This window comes from Vombatus ursinus, unplaced genomic scaffold (genome assembly GCF_900497805.2).
Source record: "Vombatus ursinus unplaced genomic scaffold, bare-nosed wombat genome assembly UNPS02014818.1, whole genome shotgun sequence".
Taxonomy (NCBI): Eukaryota; Metazoa; Chordata; class Mammalia; order Diprotodontia; family Vombatidae; genus Vombatus; species Vombatus ursinus.
In genome coordinates, this window is record NW_020954596.1 from 33,037,550 (window position 1) to 33,062,052 (window position 24,503).

Sequence of the window (24,503 nt, forward strand, 5' to 3'; positions counted from 1 at the left end):
AAAACACCAACTTCTGGTTCACATTTAAAGTCCTTTCTGGGCTATTGAACATTTCTCTTTCATACCAACAACATTAGGGACAAACTAGTCTACTTGTTCCCCGTACTCAACATATCATCTCCCATCTCTGCCTTTATATAAGCTGTCCACCACGCCTGGAATGCACTCTCTCACCTTCTCTTCATCAAATCCCTTGACTTCCTTCAAGGTTCAACTCGGATGCTATCTCTCCTGATCCCCCCAGATGCTGGTGAACTTATCATAAAAAATTAATTGGTATTTACGTTTTAATATATTTTTATATTATATGTAATATATTTTATATTCAATATATTAATATAATATGGAGCTATTTGATATATTAATTATTAATAAATAATATGTTTTATGTTTTCTATTTAATATATTAATATAACATGGACCTATCTTGGTGTAGTGGAAAGAGTGCTGGACACAGAGTCATGAAGACCTGGGTTCAAATTTTGCCTCTGACACTTAGCTGTATCACCCTAGGCAAGTCACTAACCTCTCTGTGCCTTACATGTCTCATGCAAAATAAGGGAGTAATAGTAGATTGCCTCTCAGGCCTCTTTAGGCTAGCTCTAAATGTATGATCCTATGATCTGTGCACAAGCTGTTTCTTCCAAATAGTATTATTGACTCCTTGAGAGCAAAAATTACTTCATTTTTGTCTATATCTGTAGTGCCTAGCACTGTGCCATATATATATATATACCGCATAGAGCCTTTCCTGAACTCATACCTCTACCCACATTCCCCATCAAAAGCAATGTCACCCTTCTCAAGCTAACTTTTCCTCTACACTTATCAATACCTTAACCTTTGTTTCATAGTTATCAATGTGGGGCCTGAAGTCAGGAAAACTTATCTTCCTGAATTCAAATCTGGCCTCAGACACTTACTAGCTGTATGACTTTAGGCAAGTTACTTAACACTGCTTGCTTCAGTTTCCTCATCTGTAAAATGAGAAGGAAATGGCAAAGCATTCCAGTATCTTTGCCAAGAAAAGCCCAAATAGGGTCACAACAAGTTGGACATGACTGAAAACAACTCAACAACAACAACAATCTCCTCTTTCCTGTTAGACTGTAAACTCTCTGAGGGTAGGGTCTCATTTCTCATCTTTGTGAACCCAATATCTTGCACAGGGCCCTACACCCAGTAGTTGCTTAATAAATGTTTAAGTAGAATTGGATCACAGTCTAATCAAGGACCATAAATCCAGAGCAAGAAATGGCCCCAGAGACTGGCTATTCTAACCCTCTCATTTTACTTCAGAGGAGGTTAAGTGACTTGCCCAAAGTCATAAAGGTAAGAATTAAGGTAAGAGAGACAGGATTTAAATACAGGTCTTCTGACTCCAACTCATTGACCCTTAGGGCATGATTTAAAACAAATAAAACTTTTAATTCACTCTTTCTTAATACTATACACAGTATCCATGTGATATGAGAGGCAACATGTTCTAATAAAATGAGCTTTTGATTTGGAATCAGGACACCTGTTTTCAAATCTAAGTTCCAACTTGCTAGCTGTGTGACCCTGCGTAAGCTATTTCACCTCTCAGCCTCAGTTTCCCCTCTCTATAAAATGGGAATAATACTTGACTACCTACCTCAACAGATCGTTGTAAGTTGCAAAGCACTAAGGAATTGGGAGCTCTGGTCATTAGTGTGTCCTAACAGCCTTTTGTACCATGTGATTACTATGGCGTGATCTTTCACAAATTGTTCCTCTGGTTCTGCAGCTCCCAGGCAGGCTACGTGGTATCTTCACTAGAAATGAAACACTTGACCCCACAGGCCAAAGCAGCATTCTAGCCTGGCCACTTCCTGGACTGATTGAGGCTCTGCTTTGTCACGTTTCCTTTCAGCTCACTTTTTTATCCCTCCCTGCTTCACAGTAGCTTAGAGTGGAAAGGAAACTGAAAGATCATCTAGTTCAATATCCCATTGAGTGTAGTCCTTCCTATTAAAGTAATCCTCCTCATAAGTGGTCATCCAGCCCTTGTTTGAATACCTTTAAGCAACAAGGATCTCATTATCATGAAAGGCTATGTTTTATCAGTGTTGGATGGTCCCAATTGTTAAATTTTTGGTTAATTCAACAATTCTTTTATTTATCTTATTTAAATTTAACAATTTTTCTTCTCAGGATGAGCCAAAATTACTTCTTTGTGACTAAGATTCAAAGAACCTTTTTGGTCCTAGTTTTGCCTTCTGGAAAAACATAGAACAATCTCTCCCTCTCTTACCTTTTAAATGACAGTCCCAAAAAACTTGGGGATACCATGCTTTCCCTTTATCATCTTTTTTTTTCCAAGATAAATACATCCCTCCCACCCAACCCCCAAATTCTTTCTACCTTCCTGTATCTCTTATGACTTGGTCTCCAGTCCCCTTGCCTCCTTCATTGCCCTTCTCTAGACATGCACCCATAGTTTATCTATATTATACTTTAAAATGTGGTATCCAGAACTGAACACAATGTCCTAAATACAGTCTGACCAAGGAAAAGTACATAGGAACAATCAATGGAAAGGGTGCTGGATTTGGAGCCAGAAAAGCTTGGCTTTAAATATTCTCTCTACTACTTACTCTGGAACCTCATGCAAGGTAATTAATCTCTCTGGGTCTCAGTTTCTTCTGTAAAATGGGAGGATTAAACTAAATTATCTCTGAAAGCCTTTCAGGTTCTAAATCCAATGACTTCTTGTAGTCTATGTCACATTTCTATCAATGAAGCCTAAGATTGTGTTAGCTTTAGCAGACACACCAGCTCTGTTGGCTTCAACTCAGCATACAGAAGATACTGTAATTGGGCTCCACATACGTTCTCCATAAATACATTCTCTTTTATACACTCCAGTCCCAGAAGAGAGACTTTGAACTGATTCTGGTTTCAAATCTGTCAGAATGACTACACACAAGGGCCACATTTGGGAAGGTATTATCCTGTAATTTGGTTAAGTAAAGTGATGGTAAAGAAATTGTATAGAGTAATTTCATGGCTTAAAAATCTGTTTTCTTCCTCTATGGATCTCAAAGATATAAACAAGACCATTATAAGAGACACATAAAACCTTGTGGATCCCATGGATACCTAAAACTTTCCAAATGATGTTCATCTGACATAATTGAGCTGTTAAATTCTTAGCAAGATAGCCACTAATTGAGAGAGCTGTGCTTTTTTCCATACACAACCACAACTGAGCAAGAAATACTGCCTACGAAACATTGTTCAGAGACAACTAAGGGCATAGAAATTAAATATCTACTCACAGAATCACTCTCTCCCAAACTAATGGTATATCATAGAATCCTACAATCTCGCAAGAGGAAAGGAACCTTTAAAATCATCTAGTTCAACCAATACTGAGTTAGAATCCCCTCTATAGCACATCTGATAAGTGGTCATCCATTCTTCACATACCAATCTCAGATGCAGGGTAACCAACTATCTCCATAGCAGCCCGTTCCACTTGTGGAAAAGTCTAGTCATTGGAAAGTTTTTCTTAATATCAGCCCTAAATCTGTCTCTGCAATGGTTATCCATCAGGCCTTGTTCTGCCCTCAAGAGACAAACAAAACAAGTTGAATTTCCCCTTCTGATGAACATCTTTTAAATACTTGAAGATATCAATTATGCACTCCCCCCAAGTCATTTCTCCTCTAGGATAAGTCCTTCCAACAATCTTTATACGTGTAGAATAATCTCAGAACCTTTCAACATAATGGTCGCTCTCCCCTGGACACTCTATAGATTATCAATGTGGCACCTAGATCAAAAGACAATATTCTACAGATGCTCTGACTAGAACAGATTATAGCAAAACCATTGCCTCCTCAAGCCTAAAAATGATGCCTTTCTTGATGCAGCCACAGAATACATGAGTTCTTTTGGCTGCCAAATCAAATTGTCCTCATTAGATTGTAAGCTCCTTGACTGGAGGGATTGTTTCATTCATTAAATCTGTATCCCCAAGGCCTAGGACAATGCACTTACTAAATTCTTCTTGATTGACTCATGTTGAGCTTCCAGAAAGAAAATAAAAGAACTCTAGCTCTTTTTCCTTGTACTTATGAAGTTGATTTTTTTTTTTGGAACCCAAGCTTAAGACATTTACATTTATTGAATTTCTCCTAATTAGATTTGGCCCATGGTCTTACCTGTCCAAAGCCTTTCAGCTCCTAAATCTGTCATTCAACATGACAGTTTTGTGTCATGTGCAAAGTTGCTAAGAATGCTATCTGTGCCTTATTCAAGTTATTGATAGAAACATTCAACAGTACAGTGCCAAACACACAGAACTCCCTTGATATTCCACTGGTGAACTTCTTTCAACTTAACATGGAACCAAAGATGACTTTTTGGGTCCATCTATTCACAACCAGATGTGAAGTTGCCTAAAGGTACTGTGGTCTAGCTCATATCTATTCATCTTGTCCACAAGAATAGTACGATGAGATATTTTGTGCATATGTGCAAAAGCTGAATATCCCCACATTCTTATTAACTGTTAGGACATCTCTAAATCAAATAAATCCAGGCCTAAAACCTTATGTTGTTTTTGAATGAAGCAAGCCTGATGACCTCTGTGAGAGATTACCCAAAGGAAGGCTTCCATACCCAGAACCCACACAAGAAAAAGCTATTGAGTTTCTAATCCCAAATTAAGATATCTGTTCACATTTACTGAGTAGGCAAAGATTTCTTAGGCAGCCAGGAAGTCCAGCACTGATAACCTGAAACCCAAGAGTACTGAAGAGGTCCAGAAACAGGCATCAGACTTGAAGAAAGAGGACAAAACATTCTTTCTCCTCTTTAGAGCCCCTAAAAACCCTAAGCCAGACAAGTGAATGGCTCCCACAGCCACAAATAAGAATAAAAGCAAACTAGGCCAGAGCCTGATCCTTACCCCGAAGACTATTCCTCTGTCATAATGAGACTCTAATAGCCAAAAAAAAAGAATCCAACATAAAATTCATACTTCATTCAGCTTTGCTGTTACACAGTACTTCTCTAAATTCCTACCTCTAGATGTCTTATTGCCAAGAGATATTGTCATCTATCCCCACTTCCACCCCTGCCCTTGTTCACCCTTACATGATTGGGAGAATGGGAGAATGCATCACATCCTATGCCACTGATGGACTGCTGCCAGGAATGAAAGGTTCTAGATCAGACATGTCAAAGACAAGTTACTCTTTTTCAGCTGATGTGCTTTTCATTTCAGTCATTAGTCTGGGCTGGGAAAAAGCAAATGTACAGGTGATAAAGAGATGCTTAGAAACCTTAAGACAGAATCATTCATCTTTACCTTTTCCACAGACTAAATTTTACAGCCAAGAAGTAGTCACTTGCAAACTGCATTTAATTCTAAATTAAAGCATTTATTTATCTCCTTTCCATGCATCCCGAGGATCATGTGTATTTTGTCTTAATGGCTTGTTCTGCAGGATGATCACATATAGCTGGAAAATCAGTTCATTGAAATTACTATAGTAAACTTTCTGATAGCCAGCATGGTGAAGGAATGAATTATTCTGGTTAATGTAATATTCTGGTTAACAATGACTTCTTGGGGGCAGCTAGGTGGCACAGTGGATAGAGCACCAGCCCTGGATTCAGGAGAACCTGAGTTCAAATCTGGCCTCAGACACATAACACTTATTAGCTCTGTGACCCTGGGCAAGTCATTTAACCCCATTGCCTAGCCAAAAAACAAAAAACAACAATGACTTCTTGTTGTTTGTCCTTTGTTCTCAAAGGGGACCATGACATGAGGAAGGTGATAACATGATTTGTAAGTGAATTGGATTTAAGTGAGAGAGGGCTGTGCAAAATCACCAGCCTCACTTTCTCCTCCAGAGCCATTTGGGTCCAAAGACAAGATACAGATCAGGATGATTGGAGATGGTCTCAGATGCAATGGGAGACCTTGGCCTTTTTAAGCTAAGGTCTTTAACACGTCTCAGTTTGACTGAGAAGCCAGAGAGATTTGGGTTTAAGGCAAAGACCTTAAGAAAGATATCTAGCCCATACACCCCAAGATATCTTGTAACGTTTCAGTGATCAAAATTTACATTCCTTTGGGCAGAGCACTTTTAGAAGCTCTGAGTAGAAACAAACCAGAGTAATCAGAAGGCATAGTGTGTAAGCAGCCTATACCCATGCCCAGACAACCTAACCAAACCACCACAAGAGACAGGACCAGACTAATGCCTGGACAGCACAGCCAGCATCCAGGCAGCCTGCGCCTGAGCCACAACAGGATATGTGGCCAGCCAGACCAATACCCAGGCAACTCACGGCTGACCCAGAGCCTCTGAAGCCCAAGCAGGGGAAGAACAGAGTATGGGCCAGAATAGATGGCAGGGGGAAGAGGTCATGAAAAACGAAGAAAATGAGCAAGGTATCATAAACTGGAACCTGAACCTGTGTGAAGGGATTGGAGGTGGGAAGAGGAAATCAGAAGTAAGGAGTCATCTCCAATTAGTATCAAGTTCTGGGTATCAAAGTTTGTGAATAGTTATGTAAATGTTCAAGTGCAATCACTTCTCTGTACCCCATATCTTGGCTGAATCTTTCCTTCAGCACCAGTGGAAACACCAATGCAAAGCAGTGTTTTGCATTTAAAGTATTTCAGAATCCATTCCCTTCCTACCTTTCCAGGCTTATTACACATTATTCCTTTTCAAGCACTCGATGATCCAGCCATGCTGGCATCTTTGCTGCTCCTCACACACAGTGCTTCAGCTCTCATTTCCTGTTCTTTGCAATGGTTGTCATCCATCTCTGAAATTCTCAACTCCACCTCTTGGAATCTCTGGCTTCCTTCAAGAGTTAACTCAAATGGTACCTGCCTCAGGATGTCTTTCCAGATCCCCCCAGTAAGGTAAACTTCCACTTACTGTGTGTGTTAGTTTCTCCTCCTTTAGAATGTAAGCTCTTAGAGGTCAGGCACAAGGTTTTTGCCTTTTCTGTGAATCCCCAGCACTTAGCACAGTGTTTGTCACATAATAAGTAGTTAATAAATGCTTCTTGATTGATGAGAATCAATCAATGCAGATTAGTAACTTCTATGGAAGTTAATTTTAGGAGGCTTCCTGAATATCTTGTTTAAAGTACCACAACTAGACTGGGTCAGAGGTGAGACCTGAACCTGGGTCTTCCTGACTCTGAGGCCAGTTCTCTAGGCATTGTGCCATGCAGCCAATCAGATTATGTTATAAATTAATTACATTCAAAAAGTAAGTCCTATTTGGAAGCCTCTACATGGTATGAAGCTGACCTTGGGTTCTTAAAGACAAGGCAGCAGAGGCAAATTCCTGTTGGTTCCACCAAGTTGGAAAGGCTTTCATTATAGAATGAAGGAGGTATGTCTTTTACCAGTCATACTATGTTTGGAAAACACGTTTGGCCCCTGAGTGACACCTTTTTTTTGGTCATGTTAATTCTCAAAGATCATCTATTTAGTTACAAAGGGAATACAAGTATGTCAGTTGGGGGACAACCCACATCATCAGAATTACAGATCTCTTAACTACATTAAAATACAATAAAACATGTTTAACTTGGAAACTATCCTGAAAATAATTTCACTATTTTTATAGTTGTATCCCCAGCACCTAGCACTGTGCTTGGCACATAGCAGGTGCTTAATAAATGCTTGATTAATCATCATCATCATCAATTGTGCACTAGAGGGATTCCTAGAGATAATAAAATACAACTCTCTCATTTTTTGCAAATAGGGAAACTGAGACCCACAGAAGGAAATTGACTTGTCCAAAGTTGCCTCAAAAGAGCATGCTCTGCAGGGCATCTTTCTTTCAAGAAGTCTATCCAAAATCTCAGGCATTCAGAAAGCACCAAGCATTTCTACTGATCAGTAAAAAAGAAAAATTGAGAGACTTCATTCCAAATGATTCTAACAATCATTAGGAACTGGGGACAAGGCAATTGCTCCAGGACAGTCCTGAAGAGTATCTCTGTATGACCAGAGATTTAGAGCAGAAAGAGAGCTCTGAGTCCATCCTGTCCAACCCCCTTCATTTTGTAGATAAAGAAACTAAGGGCTAGAGAAAGAAAATTATTTGTCAAATAATTGTTAAGCATATTTTATTATGTTTTAATATGATTCAGCACTTCAGAAATGGGTAATTTGGCTGGTGTGGGTACTCCCTCAATCAATACAAATGAAAAACCTTTAACTGAATAGGTAGTTTTTAATCCTACGGTGTTTTCCACTGACCTCCTTATAAGTTCCCTAAAGCACTGCATCCCTTTCAAGACAGCCTGTCCACATACAATTTCTACCTTCCTACATATGTTATCTGATGCCTACAAAACCTGCAGAAAGCCAAATGGAAGGTACAAACAAGAAGAAGAAGAAAGCAAATCAAACAAATGAACAGTGTTTCTAACCTCACAGAAATTAAGGACCATGTGACCAATTCCAAGAAAGAAAAAGCATGTTGGTCTGCATTGTTCCCTGGCTTTCCTGATCTATATAGTCTATATTCATGCAATAAGATCTTACGAGCTGGGACCAAATATTCATATTTGTTCAACATAAATATTTGGTAACAATGTGGGGGGGGGATAACCTACCTAATTACTATTGAGGTATGGCAGAAAGTGATACAGAAGTACTTATGATAGCCAGGCTAGGACAAAGGGAGTCCATAGGATAGCACTGAATTCAGTAATAGACCATAATCATCAGGTTATTATATTAAAGTGTTACTAAATATTCACTTAGCTCCAAAAAGCACAGTGGGTGTGAGGTCTCCGTAGGCTGTGGAATGGAAACTGCCCTCTTTGTAAGATGTAAGCTTTGTGTAAAACCTCAACAGAGACTGACTGCAAAAGAAATGTTTACCAAAGCAGAGAAAATACCCACAGAAGGAATCAGTTTATCATAAACAATACAAATATTTACTCTATTATTTAATGTGTGCCCAGCATGTCTGTCCTTAATGTAGCATTAGCTGACATCAGGAACACACCATATGTGCCAATAATTAATTCAAATTATGCTTTCTTCCAGTGTGTTGTCTGAGAAAGGGGCTGAATTAATGTAAAAATATATTCAGTAGCAAATCATCAAATGATCTCTCTATGTAACAACCTGCCCATGTTCGCCTTTGTGGAACACATAGTTTTTAATACTTTGTCCTCATTGTCATTCTGGTGCCAAGAGCTGATGGTATTTGAAATGCTCCTACAGTGTTCCTTATGTAATCGGGAGGATGACTAACACAGCGATTAAAAAACTGACTTGGCTAAAGATTTTCTTATAAGATTAAGCCTCAGATACCAATATCTTCTGAATAAGTCCAGCTCTTCTAACAACAACCAAAAAAGGGCAGCAAAAATGCTGGACATACAAATAGAAGACGATCAATCATTCGAGCTTTTCCAGATAGAAAGGCAAAAAAGGCTATTCATATGTGAGTGGATATCCAGCTAAAAGACTTGCTTATTATTTATACTAACGGCCTACAGATGATATGAAGGGGGTTTCTTGTCAACAATTATGCTATAATTTTCCACAGTAAATGACTACATGGTAAACTCTTGTTTGCATGGCTTTTCAAAGGGGAATATATATATATTTAAGGCGATATTTAGACAAAAAGAACTACCTAAAAATGGTGCAGGTGCTTAAATAAATCTTTGGGACTATATGTACTTATGACATCATTGCTAAAAAAAAAAAAAATTACCTCAGGTACTTCACTTCATACTCTGCCTTTGTCCCAGCCATCCTCCATACCTGGAATGCACTCATTCTTCACCTCTACCTCATAGATTTATTTCTTCCCTTTAAAATGCAGCTCAGACACAATCTTCTGCAAAGAGCATTTCTTGATCCCTTCTCTCATCTGCAAGTGCCCTCCTTCCCAAACTACCTTGTATTTAGATACTTCACATATATTTATATTTATTACCTTTATACTATACTTATGTTGTATCTCTATCAACCTATCAATTCATCCTTGTCTCTCCTTGTTCCTTGAGAGTAGGGAATATTTAATGCTTTGTGCTTGTACCCCATAGTCCAGTAGAGTGGCTGGTACATAGAAGGCACTTCATTCATAATTATTGATTGATGACTTCACCAAAGTCCTCTTCATTGAGATGAGGAGAAGACCTTGGGTTCTCAAAAGCTATGACACTGCATTGTGTTGCACTGCAGGTTTGTAAAAGCAAAGCACATTCTATCAAGCCAGAAAGGTTCTGAATGTTGACCTTGGAAAACCTTTGTACCCTTATCTGAGAAGTAGTCTAGCTAAGTGTGGAGAAGCTCATCATCAGAGGGACGATGACCAGGTGATATATTTTGGGAGAAGCCAAGAGAAACTCATGAAGATTGACAACTAAGGCATGGAAGAGTTGTCATCTGCTGAGACAGAAAGGGTACAAAGACCAAGGAAATTATGGGTTCTTGAAGTACTGAGGAAATTTTGAGTTTATGTCTTCTCCTCCCTACTAGGCAGAAAGAAGCTCTCTGAGTTCAGTACTGCATCTTATCCAACCTTTGTTTCTTTCCCAGAATCTGGCACACAGCTCTGTTCATAACAGGACCTTGATAAATGTTTGTTGCCTTTCACTGTTACTACTCACATGAGCAAAGTTTCCCTTATACCATTGCCTTATCCTTGTATTCTATCTATTTACTAGTTTTTCAAATCTCCCTTCTTTCCAACAATAATTCTTAGGAGAAAAAATACAGACTCATGAAAGATTTTAAATTAATAAATTCCTGACATTGGATCTGGTATATCCTGAGAGGGAGTTCAGCATTTGCCTTTGGCTCAGATTTCCTCACAAATTTGGAATTTTTGAACCGACAAGGTATGGTCAATCAGAGTTTCCCAGACTAGTTACAAATAAGGATAGCCAACTCCTTGTTTAAAGTGATTATTGCACTGTAATGAAAACAGTACACCAGATCTGAACTCAGAAAACATAGGCTCAAATCCAGGCTTTGCAAATTACTATCTGTGTGATGTTGGACAATGACCTTAACTTTTCAAAGTCTCAGTTTCCTCATCTGTAAAGTAAGGGGATTAAACTAAGGTCCTTTCCAGCTCTCTGATATTAACTCATTAACTTTTTTGAATGTAGAGTCAATTATTGATTTTCTGTAGAAATAGAAAAGAAAAATGGAAAGTTCCACCTCAGTCCCTTCCTTCTCAGTCTTACCACTACCATCCTAATTGTTCCCACTAATCACTTTGTGTCTATACAACAATAACTTCCTAACCTCCTTCCATCCTCTCCCCATTCCAGTTCATCCTGTACAACATTTCTAGATGTGACTAAGTACAGATTGAATAAAGGGTTAGAACCTACTTGATCTTATTCCTGGTAGGTTCCAAAGAGCTACAGGGCCATTGAAATATTGACTTGCAAAGCCTGTGCTACAACTTATCAATTTTTAAAAGTCCCCTCCAAAATTTTGAAAATACTCTTGCCACAACTTGCCAGGGTGACTGGGACATTTTTGATGCTTTCAAATTATATAACAAGCATAATCCAAAAGAAAACAAGTAACGTAAATCCTTTGCTTACATTAAAAGATGACATAAATATTAAGTAGGTTGATCAAGTGTGAATTAGAAACATCAGTAAAGAGAATTAATTTTGAAATCTTTCTGTATTACATATATTCCTTAAACTTTTCCACAGACCCTGCCTACACTTTCCTAAATCACAGCGACATCAAGGCAGTGTACCAGCCATGCTTACATTCCCCATATCTGGAATGCACTCCTTCCTAATTTTGTAGAGTCTTTCTCTTCCACTGAGATGAAACACAAGAACGACCTTCTAAATGAAGACTTCAGATCCTCTTCTGCCAACTGCTAGCACCCTACCTACCAATCTATACTGTATTTAACTACTTAGACCAGCGGTGGGAATCTGTAGTCTCTAGGCCACAGGTTCCCTACCCCTGACTTAGACTACATCTAGATTTATTCATTTTATATTTATGTTGCATATAACTATATACATCCTTGTTTTCCCCTCCATTAGAATGTAAGCTTGTGAGAAGGAATTATTTCATTCTTTGCACTTTTATTCCCAGTGCCCACCATAGTGCTTGGAACATAGCAGGAACATATTAAATGTGTATTGACTGATTAAAGAACAAAAATAAAGAAAATTGTTTTAAAATATTTTAACAGCATTCTTTCCTGTCTTTTCCGATTGTAGAAAAATCTGTAGGCACACACTGATGAACTCTCTAACACCCTGATTTCACAGGTCCTTTAGCTCTCAATCCCTATGATCAACATCTCAACTCTCCTTCAACACCTACCATAGTAGTCAACGCTTAGATTTCACCACCACACAGAAGACCCCACCTCTGAGGCCTTGAACCCTAGAATCTGTACCACTCATCATCTCCTGCCTTCACCTCTCTTGTATACCCTCTCTTCTACTGAAACTGATATTCATCTTTATTGAGCCCTTGATCCCTCCATAACCTCCAAATTCTTGAACCCTACTCTGGCTTCACTTGTCTCGCTACCCAAGTCTTAAACCCATAGTCAGTCAGCCATCTCTCCCCCCCAATCAAACCACCTAATATTCTTCCCAATTCTAGCTCTGCTAATCCCTATCCCTCTAAATCTACTTTCTCCATTCCCAATCCCAATTTGCTAAGCACTGCTAGAATGAATTATGAAACTTTACTATCCACTGTAAATTCATTTTAAAATTCATCTCTTATTCATTCTCTATTAAATTCCTGGCAACAGCTGTTACAAACTTTAATAATCTATCAAGCCTCTACTGTACCCCAGCTCTCCTCATTTTTCAGCAGATAAATTCATTTCCAACTGTACTGAAAGGAAGGCATCTGACCTGAGATTGTTTAACTCTTCTCTATAATTTAAAACTTGTTTCTACCTACCTATTTCCACCTCCCCTCCTGTCTCAGAGGACAGCATGGTTTTCCTCCTCACCAAGGGTAACTCCTCTTATACCCTTCCTCCCAAACCAAGTCCTGTTCGTTTTTTCCCTTTCGTGCCTCCAACCTTCCCTCTCTACTGCTTATTGGACAAATAAAATATACTCAAGTATTTCCTATCCTTTCAAAAACACACACAACCCTTCTTCAACTCAGCTATATCTTCAAATTCTCATTCTTCTTTCTGTTCTCCAGTGCCAAGTTGCCAGCAACTTACTCTTCTAGCCTACCACTACTCTACTAAAACCATCCTCTCTTAGGTCACCAAAAGTCCAAAGTGACAAATCCAGTGGTGTTTTCTTAGTCCTCATCTTTGACATCTCTTTAGTATTTTGCACAGTGGACCAACCTTTCTTGATACACTCTCCTCTCTTGGCTTCATTCTTTGCTATCTCCTCTTCTTTCTCTTGCCTTTTCAGTATAGGCATCCCCAAAAACTCCAACATTGACTCTTTTCTCTATTATCCAATTCCATAACTTTAAATATCAGTGCTACATGGATGACTCCCAAATTCTGAGTTCCATGCCTGAGGCCCAGACCCACATTTCTAACTGTCCTTCTGAAAATCTTTACCTGGATGTCATAATAGGACTTGTAGCTCAACATATATTAACTAAAATATCCTCCCTGCTCCTTCCTCCAAAAAAAACCCTGCCCCCCAAACTTTGCCTTTTTTATTAGAGGACCCATGTTCCCGGGAAGAAAATCATCTTTTAATATTTCCTCCTCCTTATACCTTGTCTTGCCAATCTCTTGGATTCTACTTCCCAAATATCCCTAATAGTCATCCATTTTTTTTTCATTCTCACTACTACCACCCTAGTTCAGGTGGCCATTACCTCTCATCTCAATTACTGTAGTAGGCTAACTCTTAACTAGCCTGACTCTTGTCTCTGTCCCAGTGCTACACATACCTGACAGAGTGATTTCCCCACTGCCCAGCTCCGATCATATCGCTCATGCTCTGGTTCACAAATCTTTAATGGTTTTCCATTGTCTAATAAAGAAAGTCTATGCTCCTTCAATCTTGCATTCCAGGCTGACCTACCTAACTTGCCTTTCCAGCCTTATCTCTTATTAAACCCTTTCACATACCCTATTTTCCAAATAAACTAAAATAATCATGAATCCCCCAACCTCACCTAGCACTCTCCCACCTCTGCTCTCTGCCTTTGCTCCAGACTCTGGGCAACCAACTCCAAATGATATAATTCCTTCCCTTATCCAATTCTGCCTGCTGAAATCCTGCCCATCCAAGGTCCACCTGAGTTGCCACCTCCTCTGTGAAGTCTTCCCAAGGTCTTCTTCCTACCTCTTCCCAACCCTTCATTAATTGAAGTCATTCAAAAATATTTATTAAATGCCTACTGTGGGCAGAGCACTGTGATAAATACTGAGAGAAAGTTTAGATCAGACATGGCACCTACTCTCATGGAGCTTACAGTCAGTAGGGATATATAGCACATACATAGATAACTATAATACAGAGTAATACATGGTAACTATAATAATGTGTTTCCTTCCTAATGAATCTGTATTTAAGGGAAAAATCAAAACAATAGCAATGAGCAATTCATGGCTCAGTATTATATTAACAATTAATTAAATCTACCCAGCAATATACAGAAACTAGTCACCTGCCACTGTATTTATTTTATTTCATTTCATTTCCTGTATCTTGTATATCCCCCAAAGCAATTCTATGAAGTAATTTTAACTTGCATGCACAAATCTAATAATCCCTCTTTGTTCTTTAGCATTTCAGGCACCATTATTATAATATTATTAAATGTACATCAGATAAATTCCAGTTGTATAGCAAAAGTCCAAATACCTATTTTCCCAATCATTTATTTTCCACTTTTCCCAGGTAAACATCTAATGACAAGGTCTTACATATCTCATTTTCTTTATTAGCAATGACTTTTTTCCTCCAAACTATATGTCCCTTCTAATTTTTTTTGCTAATAAGAGGATTTAGTCATACACATTCCAAACCACATAATACTAACAAGCAATATGTAGGAGATTGATAAATACTATTTGACAGGTTCTGAATTAGAGAACAGTCAATGGAAAGTTCAGAATTATAAACATCTGGATCCTTTAGCCTGCTGCACTAGTTCTAATATGACTCCTCTAGTAACCATCAGTGTCAAGGGACATAGGTGTGGAGAGGAGGAGAGGCAGTTATGCATCTATTTACTGTCTGACTTATGGCTCTGAGAAAGACTTCATTTTTAGCAGACTTTTGTCAATCCTAGTGTCAGCTCCAACAGAGACAAACCATAAAGCACACCATTGGAATATAAAATCCAGCTTCATTCTATAAACACAGGTCTTTGACACCTGATCTAACCAATCCAATGCCCTTTTCATATATTTTATCCACTCCAAACACACCTAAGGAAAATGATTATGCTAGAACCACTTAAATCTTCTCTGGGAAAAGAAATCTTTTGGTGTTTACTTTAGATCACCAGACAAATGTTTATTTACTATTGCATTTCATAAGGGAGCTATTGTTTTCCTGTAGTCTTCCTTTTTAAGAAAGGATTGGATGGTGATTTCCTATACCAGAAAATGTGACAACTCCTAGTGAACTAGCTAGAGATAAGGGAGTCTTCTTATTTGCCCTAGATTCTATTTTTACATTTCCTATCCACCCACCTTGCGCCCATGGTCATCAGTTTTCTTCCTGTTTAGTAAGATCTCCGTTCCAGCACTGCCCATAACAAGTGAACGAATGGCATTTAATGCCTTGGCAGTTTGAGAGGCCATGCTTAAACCGGCCAGATATGACACAAGAAAGATGAACTTTCTTCAAGGCTGTCTATACTGCCCTCATATAAGATGTGTAATCTACTGAGTTTCTGTGGGGTTCAGCTTGGCGGGATCACTAAGACCAAGCTCAAAGAAATCCCACAAGTCTTAGCACCACACAGGATTATAGGATACTGACACAGGAGACTCAATAGCTTGTGGCAGTTGGGAGAGTTCTTCCCCCTCCAGCAGGCTGGGTCACAGTGCATTCTATTGATCAGATAAAACTCCCCAGTGACAGGCCACTATGTTATAAGCACACATGAAGAAAACCCAGACTGTTGGATCTGTTTAATAATTGCTTCTATGTTCTGCTTTATAAGTTTAAAGTTTGTTATGATGGGTAAAATTGTATAAAAGAGGCTTTGATCCTCTCAAAATGCAATTGTTATTGGCAGAAGGCAGTTAAGCTATTAGTTCTCTCTAGCAAGAAGCCTAGGGGCAGGTAAATGAGTTCCTCTCAAAGTACATGACCTGCCCTGAAAAATGAGAGCCATGAAAGTCACTTGGGTGGGGGGGGGGGTCAGCAGGAGGAGTTGTTTCCTCATCTCCTTTCCCTGATGGCCTCCTAGAACCACAACCTCGCTGCTGTCAGGGCTCAACCAATAGGTTCATGGGCAGGTGGTTACAGAAACAACTGATGATCTCACTGGTGTCTACACACAAAGAATTCCGACTTCCCAGAGTTAGGCAATCTCTTCAAATGAGTTGCGACCATCCATGGGGCAGCTTGTATCTCAGGAAGACCTGAAATATAAGCTCTCCCTAGAGTTCCCCAGTGGTTCCCCATATAATGAACCCAATGTGAAGTTTGTCACACTTTGTTACCATTCCAGCATGGACACTCAAAGCAGCATATGTTTGGACATTCTCAAGGACAAGGGGGTCAGCCCCGTATGATGTGTAGAGCCATGACTATCTAGTTGATAGAACCCTTGACAGCACATGCTGCTGAACTCTAAACAAATCCAGAACCTCTAAGAAGTACCCGCCAGAAACCTATATGAAGCAGGTAATGTGCCAAAAGCCCTGTCCAGTCTCTCTTCCCTATATCTTGTGTATATCTTTTTCCCTCCCTCATGACCTATCTTTTCTCTCTTCTCTCCAGTGCTCTGTATCATAGCCGTCTTCCTTTTCTTCTGATGTTTTTCTTTTCTTTTTCTTCTTAAACTAAGTTTCTAGTCCAAACCTCGACATTAATGCATAAATTTTATTTGAAAATTCTGTGCATTGCATTGGCCTGGCCTTCAAGAATCCATATAATGATAAGGCATCTGAAAGGATGTTAGCGGAGAAACAGCGTGTATACTGATGCTGTAACGGTTTGTGTTTGCAAAGGACAAAGTTGGCTACTTTGAATGGTTCTCTGTAATGGCTGAATTATTCATATGACTCAAGAGACTTGGACAAGTCAGCACTACCATTTCATGTGTTTTTGACTATTCAATTCAACAAACATTTAAGTGACAAAATGAGATCAATGAGCTAAACTTTGAAATGTTATATAAGTGCTAAACATTATTATCCCATTACACTATGAGCTTCTTGAAAGCAAAGAAGACTTTTTTTGTCTTTCTTATATCCTGAGTGCTTAACACAGTGCCTGGAACATAATAGGTGCTTAACAAATGTTTACTGGCAGACTGACAACTATTTGGGGAATATGCTGGGCTAAGTAAGGGGAAAGATACGGTTTAGAATACACAGTATCCCTACCCTTGCCATCATTGAGCTTACTTTAAGTCAGAAACACTGATCCCTACAATATAGAATGGGCTTCAGAGAATCAGTCAGCAGCAGAATCTTTGAATCATAGGCACAAAACTCAGATAATCACATTACATCTCAGAGTAAAGTAAGTGAATCCAAATCTATGGTAGAGAGACACAAATGTCATAGACCAACAAAATCCTGTGTTCTATGTGCCCCAACTAGGATTTCCACCCTTTTGTTACAGGGTAAGGAGGGAGTGAATTTTCTTTCTATATCTTACCAAAATGACTGAGAAATTTCTAATTCACTTTCAAATCACAGAAATATAAATGCTTTACAGAATGTTAAGAGATGAAACCTGAACAGTCTTAAGTAGATGGCTCAAGTATGAGTTGGAAAAGGTAGTAAAGCGAATTAATTTTAACTCCTCTCGCATAATAGGGAGCTCTCTGAAATGGGCAATTGACAATCTCCTAAAGAAGGAATTTTGAAATGATATACAATTTTTAGGTTTGGAATTCTGAAATATGGCTATTGTATGGGAAATCTATAAATAATTGGTAAAGTGAAACTTTGGATGAGCAATGGAGATTCTTCATAACCATGATAACCAATGTATAAATTCAAAGATTAATATTCTTGACTATTTCTTCACAGGCCCCCTTTATTCTCAATGCCACATTAATGCACTCTTTCCTAGTCACAATAGATCTCATCTCACTACAACACATACGGCAGTGAGATCCAATCATCACGCTTCCCCTTTGTCAGGCGGAACTTGGCCATTTTAAGGTGACCCATCTTAAATACTATTACCACTATGTATATTTGTGGCACAATATTTGCAGCATACTGAATTTGTCCAAGAATATGGAAGATCTTAAGATCTGTCTAGCTCCTGGTAGACTGTACAGTAAAATAAATAAGATTTTAATTAATTTCTTCAGTATAAATGGAAAGTTTTGTAGTAAAAACCTAACATGCATGCAGAATGAAACTTTGGCCAAGCCCTAAGAATAAGATGAGCCTTATGCAAGAAAGAAAAAGCTTCATTCCTTTGCCAAACCAGAAGATTCAAGAGTAATAACTAGGATGGGGCAAGACAGACTTTGCCCCCAAGAGATGAATGTACAGGGTGCTAAAAGCATTTTCAGTCCTTCAGGAGCATAGAAACAATGAAGCTTAACACTCAGTTAACAAAACTAATTAGTTAAAACAGGAGGTTATCAGATGACAGACTGGCATGAGTTTATAAGCTTCCTTCCCCTCACTCCCACCCCTCCCACCCCTACCCCTGCCTCCCACTTCCTTGCCCCAAGCTGGGCAGTATCTTTACTCAAATGTTCCTGGGTCTCCATTGTATTTGACCTAAGCACAAAATTTCCTAGTTACAGCTCTGAAAAGACTTAACTATAAAATCTCCTAGAAATGGAAACAGGCTGAGGCAGAAACATCTGTGTGCCTCAACTGGATTCTTTCCTCTGCCAAGATCACAGCTGATGAGAAACAACACTTTTGAGAAAAAAAATTAAGACTGGGAAGGTTCAGCACTTTTTCTACAGATATTTGAGATAGTGGGAGTGGTAGAATTGGTAATCAGCACCAGAACCATCTATCCTTCTCTTATGTATAGGCTAGATATGGTTGTAAAATATAAATGGAAACCATTTTTCCTTTCATGGGCATTGACTCACAGGGAAAAAAAAAAATCAATTGTTGGCTTTAAGTTCCTTTAAGTAAAGGAATGGAGGTGGTATAGTGGAGAGAGAACTGGACCTGGAGTAAGGAAGACCTGAGTTCAAATCCTTCCTCAGAAATTTATTAGCTGTGTAACCTTGGGCAAGTCACTTAATGTCTCTCAGCCTCAGTTTTCTGAATTGTAAAATGATGATATGGCACTTCCTTCATAGAGTTGTGAACATCAAATGAGATAGTACATAAAGTAAGATGACATGTAAAGGACTTGGCAAACTTTGAAACACTACATAAATCCTAGCCATTAGGAGCAATTATTAAAGAGAGACGATTTGAGATAGGGAAAAGAACACTGGGCAACGAGACAGAAGAGCAGGGTCAAGTTTCATCTCTGCCTTCTACTTAGCTGGATGACCTTGAGCTTTGTGAGTTAACTTCTCTGGACTTCTGTATACTGATCAGTAAAAAGGAGAGGGTTCAACTAGTCTAGATAAGGGGTTCTTAACCTAGAGTCCAAGAACTTGATTTTTTTAAAAGATTTTTTTGATTACTGTGTTTCAATATAATTGGTTTCCTCTGAAATCCTATGTATTTTATTTTATCCATTTAAAAACTTTTTTCACGAGACAGGATCCACAGGTTTTACCAGTCAAATAGCCCATGACAATAAAAAGATTAAGAACATCTAGAATAGAGGGGTTTTTTTAGGGATTTTTAAATAGGTTTCATAGGATTTCTAAAATCCTATTTTCCTTAGTGACTTTACCTCTCAGATTCTATGTTTCTTCAACTACAAAGTGGGAATATTACATACGTGTGTGTATGTATAATCTACATGTATGTGTGTATTATACATACGTGTACATACATATCTAAATATACACACATATATATTACACACAGATACATATATTTGGACGTGGCCAACATGGGAACTTGTTTTGTTTGACTACATATATTTGTTATAGTCCTCCCCTCCAATGGTGAGAGTGGATATTAGAGGTAGAGGAAATACAAAATCATTTTTTTGTTAATTAAAAAACCTTCAATTTTAAAACCTACCTTACCTCATATAGTTGTTAGGTAAAGGAAACAAAATAATGTATGGGAAAAGCACTTTGTGAAATGTAAATTGTTATGTAAATGAGGATATTATTACCATTCATATTAATGAGGATATTATTATTAATAATAACGAATAATTGAGAGGAAGAATTGTAAAAAACACTTTGAAATGAGATAACCAGCAGAATATCTTTTTTTTTTTTAGCACCTGGGACAGGTGAAAGCTTTTACCTTGGGTGAGAAGTTTCTAAAATTTCTCCCATCAACCCATTTGCATAGGTCACAATGATCATTGACTAATTGCACTAAAATGCTATTTTAAAAAGTTGAAATTTCTAATGTCATATAGAGGGCTTTATTATTATACAAACTTGCTGACTGAGCAGTAGAACATCCCCAGCTGGCTGGTCATAGGTTCCTTATCTCATTCCTAGCATTTTCTGTGTGTGTAGTCCAGCCTACCATAAATATAGGGAACTCCTGGTGTAGAAACTTGAACCACCTCCTTTTATCTGGCTCTCCACATCATTTGTAGCTATGGAGGAAGCATGGTATAAAGGAAGGAGTTGCTGGATTGGGAAGCAAAGGAACTAGGTCTGAATCCTACCTCTACCACTTGCTCTTTGAAGGATTTTGAATAAGTAATCTGACTTCCTTAAGTTTCAGTTTCCTCTAAAATTGAAGAGAGTTGGATTGATGACCTCTAAGATTCCTTACTACTCTAAGTTTATGATCCTATGGGTGCTTAGAGACAGGAATAGAGAAAAGTTAAATGACTTGCCCATGGTCACATAGCCAGTGTATGTCAAAAGGAGAAATTGAACCCAGTGCTTCCTAACTTCCTAAGCCGGACCTCTATCCACTAAGCCACACTATTTCTCCCTAGCATATAAGAGGAAACAAAATATCCACAATGTTTATGGATGGTGGGCAATGAGAAATAGATGCCAACCCAAGTAAACATAAAAGAAACATTCTCTTGATGATCAGACTCATGGAGGTCCACATTAGAACTACCTGGCCTCTTCTCTGGTCCCTCAGGTTGACAAGGATTTACAATACAGGGGACTATCCAGGCAGTCCTAGAGTTGACGGTGTCTCAGATTCCTCAAGAGCAGTACTCTTGTGCCAGGACAACCAAGCTCTTAGCCCAATCAATATGTTTTCTTTCAAGATTGGATTGAAGTTGGACCACAAGCTGATCCAGTGCCAGCAGCAGAAGAGAAATGTGTGCTCTACTTCCCCACTTGGAGTAGCTGAAAAAGAAAAACAAAACCACATTCCCTTCTCCCACCCATCAGGGTCTCTGTCAGGTCTGTATCTTGCACAAGCACACAGTTTTGCAGGCAATTTTTTTAATCCCCTGGAAACATCCTCCCCATATAAAAATATCATCAGGGCTTTCTACCCTAAGTCAACTCTTCAAAAATGATCAAGCTGTTTCAAGACCTGCCTAGAAAGCCACTTGAAAAAAACAAGTACCAAAAAAAAAAAAAAAGAAAAAGAAAAACCCAGGGGCTTTACCTTTGCTTAGGTCAAAACCTCTTGTTGCTGCTGTTGGGAAAAGTATTAAAGAATAAAGCTTCTCAAATATACTTCCTTCTTTTCAGCAGAGAGGGGATGGGGCTACAAATACAGAATGTTGCATATGCTGTCTGTTGTCTTATTGACTGATTTCGCTTGACTATTTTCTTTATTACAGGAAAGGAGTGAGTATGGGGTGCTTATGTCAGCAAGTTACTGAAGTGTAAAATAAAAGAAAAGGCACAACAAAATGAGAGAGAGAAAGAGAGAAAGCTCTAACTTAGGGACAAGACTATTGAGGTATCTGAGCTTCTGATGTGATCAAAATTTTATAGAGAACCAAAGCATTCCCATTGTCACTGCACAGGAGTAAAACCTATGGACTTCAGATTCCCAGGGGACCACAGGGTTATTTATCATAAGGAGTTTATATCCAATCACCTATTTTCTCAATCGACAGACACTAATAGTATGGTTATTATCACATGAGAGTCTACAATTTTTTTTGACATTGAAAAGGCATCCTTGCATTCTGGGAAACACCGACTTAAGTTATTTAAATAAGGGTAGGTCTTAGTCATTGCCCCAGTTGCAGAGTGCCAAAGGTTGACAATACCCTACATAGTAGAATTGGTTGAGAGATGTGGCAAGACCAAACTGAGGAATGAGTGGCTCCTAGCTCCTAACCCATTCCAAGGGGGTTTAAAGTGAAAATGAAAAATTAACAGTCACTCCTAAAATAGCAGTTCTTCATGTTTACTGAAGAGGAGGGGCTGCGTGCTTCCACAACACCCCAAAGCAATCTTCTAGACCAGTACCAGGAACCAGAAACACTTATGTGCTTCAAAGGCTGAGCTACCCTGCAGTACTCAGCAGTATCTTCCTTGTGTCAGCTGCCAATCACTTTGTGGAAAAGAGTCAGAAATTCTACTTTCTCCTCACTACAAAAGAGAGACTAGAAATTACTTTAAACAAACTTAACTATCAGCAATGTGACAAGTGGGTCAGTTAATGGCTAGTAGCTGAAAAAGAAGAAAGAGACAAACAGAATGAAAAAGGAGTAAAGCTAAAGTATCAATGAGTAGAAACCTCAAGGCTGAGGGGGATTTTAGAGAGAAAGAGGAAGAGAGAATAGGAAAAGCAAAAGAAGTTGGACAACTAAAAAAATTAAGAGGGGAGGGAGTGAGAAAGACAAATCAAAGAGGAAAAATTAAATCTGCAAATTAGGATATACAAGAAAATGGTTTTAATTTTTTTAAATTAATCAAATAATTGACTTGTTTCAACCATGAATTAGAGCATTTTTGCAAAGAGAGTAGAATCAGAATTTCTAGTGGTAAATTTATATTTAGGCATTTACATGTTTATGTAAAAAGTGATTTTATAATCAACATCTTTAGACTGTCTTAGAGTCTGTGTGACAGAGGGATAGAGGGCTAGTCTTGGTGTCAGAAAGACTTGAATTCAAGTGCCATTGGCTATATAACCTGGGTAAACCACTTAACTTCTTAGTATCCCCATGTAGCTCTCTAACACTTAAGTTACAGACCTATTGTTGATCTCCATCAATAGAACAACTTTTCTACATAGATGAAATTATGAGTCCTGACCAAAACAAAAACAAACATTTCTTTCTACCTACAATACTAATAGTGACTTTTGGGAAGGATTTTGATAGTTGGCGTATGATTGTTGTGATAGCAAACACAGGTTCATTTAGATTGATGCAGAAATCAATACAGAAACTAAAATCAGTTGTCAAGTTTTGTTTTGTTTTGTTTGTCAATCTAAAACTAATGAAACTTCATCCAGAAATGTCACAAGCTTCCAAGAAAAACCTCAGATGTATGGTTTAAATGGTTACTATGATGACCATGATCCTTCCTACTGATAAAATGGAAATGCTCATTATTGGCACATCTGGACAGAAAACTTCGTATGCAAGGAAACCTCTGTGTCTAATAACCTACCTAAGGTCATTTTTTTTTTTTTAGGCAATTGGGGTTAAGTGACTTGCCCAGGGTCACAGAACTAGTAAGTGTCAAGTGTTTGGTCTAAGGTCAGATTTGAACTCAGGTCCTCCTGACTTCAGAGCCGGTGCTCTGTCCACTGTGCCACCTAGCTGCCCCATAAGGTCATTTTCTTCTAAGGTCATTGCTAACCTTTTGTGTTGCGCCCACTGTTTGACTCACCTGGAGATAGAGAATTCTTCAGAAAGAATAAAGGAATTATTTTGCACTTACATTAGTAGAAAATGGTCACCAAAGAACCATCAACTTCCCTCTAGCTTAGTAATAAAAATGGCTTGTTTTCTGATCATCAAAACAGGCATAAACTTTATTATAAAGTTCTACCACCTTGAAATTTTCTCAATTATTTAAATTCACTTGGAAACAGTAGGAGAGATTTCCAAAAGAACTGGGTTATCTTTTCCTAATAATGTCAGAAAGGACAATTCACCTTTTGGCTATAGTCATATTTGCAAAGTTCAATGTTCTGAAAATATTATGAATGGCTAGAACAGGAGGCTATTATGGAAATGTTTGTTCATTTCCTTAGCTACCCATAATTATCTATTCTGGACAGATCTATGTTATAGCCTCACCGTGAGTGACACTTTTCAAACACATTTTGCTTTTCATTTACTCATCAAATCCCTTTCCATGCTTG